The sequence below is a fragment of the Anolis sagrei genome, chromosome 2 (assembly GCF_037176765.1).
Source record: "Anolis sagrei isolate rAnoSag1 chromosome 2, rAnoSag1.mat, whole genome shotgun sequence".
Lineage (NCBI taxonomy): Eukaryota > Metazoa > Chordata > Lepidosauria > Squamata > Dactyloidae > Anolis > Anolis sagrei.
Window position 1 is genome coordinate 125,198,960 of NC_090022.1, and position 6,000 is coordinate 125,204,959.

Here is a 6,000-nt window from a genome sequence, read left to right on the forward strand (position 1 = left end):
TTTGTATTTGTATTGCTTGTGAATTGCCTTGGGCATCTAATTGTGCCCCCACTGTAAGCCGCCCTGAGTCCCCCCCGGGGTGAGAAGGGCGGGGTATAAGTAAATGAAATAAATAAATAAATAATAAATATCTCTCTTGAAGAGACAGGCCGACCTCACCTCACCTCGCGTGGACAGGCCGACCTCACCTAGAAGCAAAATTGGGGGGGGGGGGCGGAGTGGGCAGAATTATGGACATGAATGTGGATACCTCCAGGAATGAAATGAATGTGGATACCTCTGAGAGGGGGAAACAGCCCAGCAACACCCACCATCACGCTCTTGGGCTGCTCAGAAAGGCCAGGAACAGCACTGCGTTTAGGACAGGATAGTGCTTCTGTTTGGTTCTCTTGGGATATAGGTGGCATGGACAAACTTGGGCCCTCCAGGTGTTTTGGACTTCAACTCCCAACATTCCTAACCGCCGGTAGGCTGTTAGGAATAGTGGGAGTTGGAGTCCAAAACACCTGGAGGGCCCAAGTTTGCCCATGTCTGGGATATAGACTAAGCTCTTGCCTTTCAGCACTCTGCTCAGAGAAAGGGGCAGCTCCTTTTTGGATAAGAATTAAATCCTTACAGCGTTCTTGAGCTTGCAGGTGAAATGTTGGTTTTATTCTGGTCTTTGAAAACCCCATGTACATGCGGCAGTCCCTAAATTACAATAATCCAATTTAACAAACGATTCATAGTTAAGAATGAGGGTGAGACAACAGGCAGTGAGAGAAAGCTACTCCTCAGAAAGGAAATTCACTCCTGGAAGAGTTATCATGGGGGAAAGAGCTTTATCTCCATCCTTGTTTCCACAACAAGCCAAATTTTGCAAAATCCAGTGATCACAGGGGCAGAAAGTGAGGTGAAATATTCTGAACAGGCACAGACAGCAAAACAAACACCACAGGGGTATTAACCCTTCCCAATGCTATCCAAATTCAACTTAAGAGCAAACCTACAGAACCCATCTTGTTATCACTCTAGAAGATGACCCATGAAGATTCATGGATCAATGTAAGTACTGTGTAGGTCAGTGGTTCTCAGCCTGTGGGTCCCCAGATGTTTTGGCCTTCAACTCCCAGAAATCATAGCAGGTAGTAAACTGGCTGGGATTTCTGGGAGTTGTAGGCCAAAACACCTGGGGACCCACAGGCTGAGAACCACTGACCTACACAGTACTTACATTGATCCATGAATAAGTCAGCCCAGATTTTTTTTTGCTTGATCTTTTTGACTAAAATTTCTAGGCTTATACATGAGTGTCACAGTAGTTCAGGGCCTCACTTGTGCAGCTGCCTTTGCCCAGGGGCTGTGTCTCCTCCTGCCTACAGGTTTAGCCCTTGTGTAGCACTCAGAAACAAGACAGGTCTGTTTAGGAAGGCATTGACACAAATGTGCACCTGCAGCGCAATCCAGCAGAGGTTTCAGCAGAGCCCTGCTGAATTCATTGGGCAAGTAAGTCTAGCATCATGAAATATAGGATATATGTGAATTGCCACTTTTTACAGAATTCTTAAATTAACAAGGGCACTTGTAGCTGTAGTGTGGAAAACCTGCTACAGGTTTCTCCTGAACTTTAGAGGGTCTGTCCAAGGTGCTGAACCTTTTTTCAAAATATAAATATCTGATATGCATGATATATTTTCATTCATTGGACCAAATTTGGCACAAATATCCAATATGCTCCAATTTGAATACTGCTGGGGTTGGGGGGATTGATTTTGTCATTTGGGAGTTGTAGTTGCTGGGATTTATAGTTCCCCAACAATCAAAGAGCATTGTGAACTCCACCAATGATAGAATTGAACCAAACTTGGCACACAGAATCCCCTGACCAACAGAAAACACTAAAAAGGTTTGGTGGACATTGATCTTGACTTTTGGAGTTGTAGTTTACCTCCATCCAGAGAGCACTGTAGACTCAAACAATGATGGATCTAGACCAAACTTGGCATAAATACTCAGTATGCCCAAATGTGAATACTGGTAGAGTTTGGGGAAAATAGACCTTGGCATTTGAGAGTTGTAGTTACTGGGATTTATAGTTCACCTACAATAAGAGAGGATTCTGAATTATAGAATTGGGCTGAACTTCCCACACAGAACCCCCATGACCAACAGAAAACACTGTGTTTTGGTGGTCTTTGGCAACCCTTCTGACACCCCATCGCAATCCCCTCCAGGGGTCCTGACCCCCAGGTTGAGAAATGCTGCCTTAAGGCCATCCATTCCAACTCCCTTCACCAGGGTAAGAAAGCATAATCAAAACCCTCCTGACAAAGAGCCATCCAGCTATAGATATAGATAGATAGATAGATAGATAGATAGATAGATAGATAGATAGATAGATAGATAGATATGATTCACACACATACATACACACATGTATATGACAGATATAATATCATAGATTTGAAAGTTACCTCTAAAGAAGGACAATTATATGCTGCATGTTCCAGAGTAGGCAAACCAGACAATCTCTACATCACTGACCAAGAAACAACAAGAAATAGTGTTTATCCACAAGCATAAAAATTAATATATTAGAAACCAACACTTTCTCATTACTTTATTTTCCAGATCATCAGACTGGGCCACAGCAATGTGTGGCAGGAGATGGCTAGTATATAATATTTTAATACATTTCTACCTACTGTACATTGCTAAGTTTGGGCTAAAACCCAGAGCATAATCCCCACTATTCATGTTGGTGCTGCCATTCTCCAGCACTTTAGGACATATTGGGTCCCATATGCTAATGATTCTTAAAAGAACACAGGAGGTAGTGCTTATATGGGAAGTAATCTTACTGTCAGTGCTTCTGCCCATCCCATTTCCCAGTTCAAATATTACACTGTGGCTCCTTGTAGTGTGAGAACCAATCCTTGGGAGGTTTGCATGGTATGCTCTGTGGTCATTTGTAGCTACCTACAAGCTAAGAGCAGGTGCCCTCAAAAACTTTCTGTCAGCCCCAAGAATCTGGAGAGACATGTGAATCATCCTAAAATGATTTAAAATACCCACACATTGTAGGCATGTTGAAACTCCAATTTCATTGTATTCATGCATACTTCAACTCACGTTTCAACTCTGCTTTGGAACTAAATAAGAGTTCCCTCAAATCAGGGAAACCCCTGATTTTTTAGCCTAAAGGGTCACCAAACTCCTGGTGACAATCTGAGCTGGTCTGAGTTATCTCAGTGCGCAAGGGCAAGGACACAGGTTAAAGTCTGTAATTTTTTTTCCTGGTTTTGATATCTTGTCCAACAAATGTGCATTTCCTAAGTGTGTCAACTCAGCCCCCCTGCAACAGTTCTCTTCCATGCTTCCATACAGTGGCTTCCTGGGCTACAGAACCACTCAATTCCTTGCAATAACTTCCAGGACTTTAAATAGCTCCTTATCTCCTATCAAGTGATCAGCGATAACAGTAAGAAGAAGCTTACAAAGCTTCCAGGCTCAGTGAAAGTGCGGTTCTGCAGCACTATTTTAGGGCAAACAACCATCACAGGCTCTTATTTGCATTAAGGGGGATAATACTGACCTAATTTTGCAGGTTTGCTATGAGAATTATAGTGATAAATGCAAGTGTCTTTGATCATCAGAACATGAACTCCTAAATTATGCATCCAGCAATTATTGAGACCCTCATGTCACTGATGGTCATACAGGTCCACTATATCCCTATAGCAGTCCATCATATTAGTGCCAAAGATGATGTTACAAGATGAGCACAAGGTGAAAGAGCCATAAGACTATTTTGATGGTGGTCACATACCTTTCCTGAAAACTGTCCAGTACTAGAGCTAGTTAGCCTAGCACAAGGGCATGATGCTTGCAGTCCCTTTCTAGTGTCCATGTTGGCTCCCTACCAGTGACCAGCGAGTCATGCACTGTGCTCAGCTCTTATTTAAACCAACTGTGCTGGAATGCTTGGGCTTCCAAAAGCTGCTCACAGCTGCTCAGTAAGAACTATTAAAATATTCAGAAGAGTGGAACACATATGGGTACCACTATAAGGTAATGGAGGCTGCATCCTATAAATTCAATTCAAGACTTAATTCTGAGTACATGCTTGACTCATAGGCTGGCAGGAGAACATAGTCCCTGCAGTGTTCTTTAGGGCAGAGATAGGTAACTTGTGGCCCTCCTGATCAAACAGGACTGCAACTTCCAGCATAGTTAATAGAAGCAATGATTGCCATCAAGAAGAATCTAGTTTTTTTAAACAGATTGGATGCTTGCTTCTCTGGACTTTATTAGCAATGTATCCTTCCACTGCCAGGGAGTTGTATGGGATAATCTTTGGGATTTTTTCCAGTTATATGATTCTCAGCAGGGTTGGGCTTGGTTAATACCTGGATGAGAGATCATCAGGCAAAACTAGAGATCTCTAGCTAGGGCCAGGAAAACGTTCCATTTTGAAATCCTGGAGAGTCATTGCTGCCAATCCAAGCTGTCCATACTGGGGAAGATGAACCAGTGGTCTGACATAGTATGAATTTGGTCTTTATGTTACTTCAGATGTTCTTGGTTTCTACTCAGAAGAAAGGCATTCAAAATTTCAAGAATCTTGGAACTACTTCTGTAGTGCCAAATAGTCATCTAGGACACCTTAAACAGCAGAAATCGTTGATATGTATGTATGTATGTATGTATGTGGAGCCCCTGGTGGCGCAGTGGGTTAAAGCACTGAGCTGCTGAGCTTGTTGATCGAAAGGCTGCAGGTTCGATTCCGGGGAGTGGCGTGAGCTTCCACTGCTTCTGCCAACCTAGCAGTTCAAAAACATGCAAAATGTGAGTAGATCAATAGGTACCTCCGGCAGGAAGGTAACGGCGCTCCATGCAGTCATGCCGGCCACATGACCTTGGAGGTGTCTACGGACAATGCTGGCTCTTCGGCTTAGAAATGGAGATGAGCACCACACCCCAGGGTCAGACATGACTAGACTTAATGTCAGGGGACTTTACCTATGTATGTATGTATAGATGTCTCTGTGTGTATGTGTGTGTATGTTGTATGTTGTAAAGCCGCCTTGAGTCTCCTTTGGGGTTGAGAAAGGTGGGGTAGAAATGTTGTAAATAAATAAATAAATAACTATGTTTGCCTTTTCAAAGGAGCTCGGGGTGCTGTAGCTGTACAAATCTCAGCCTCATAGCAACCCTCTGAAGCTAAAAGATGATGACTGGCCTGAGGGCAATCTGTGGGGATCATGGCTGAGTTGAGATTTGAATCCATGTCTCTCCAGTCTTACACCAGATATATTACATGTGTTTAGGGTAAAAAACACATAAAATAAAATGGGCCAGGGAGAGAAGGGTTTAAAGATGGTTGTTCCTGTTGATGTGCTGACTGCCCAGGAAATAGTATCCTGCAATGGTTACTGTTGTGTTTGTTTTTGATTTTTCACTAGGTCGTTCCCCATTAGTCTCTTATTTAAATAAGAAAAAACAGAATACAGATTACATTTCTAATTGTGAAAATTAAAGAAAAACAAAATTATGAGCAGGCATGGAAATAGTGTGGTCTTCTAGATTCTGAACTGCTTTCCTCATCATTGATTTTCTTGGCTGAACCTGTTAGGAGTAGGAGGAGTACACTACCTTTGCCCCAAAACAGAGCTCTCCCCTATTAATAATATTAATATTATTTTTAATGAACTCTCCTTTTCAAGAACCTAATGATGGAGAACAAGAACTGCCTGTGGCCACGACCTCCTCCATCCCTTCCTCTTTCATCTTCATTAAAAAATGTATGCTGATCAAGTCTTGGAATTTTTACAACAGGCATAAAATCAGATGTAAGAAAAAGGAAACCCTTCCCACTTTATGTTCCGATCTCAGTCTGCCATTTCATCATTTTTGCAAAGACATGTTGTAACCTCAAGGAAAGATTCTTTAACTCACAAGTTCTTCAGGTTCAAAGGGACCCTTCATTTCCTCTGGAGCCTCACCTGACAAAGAGCTGGA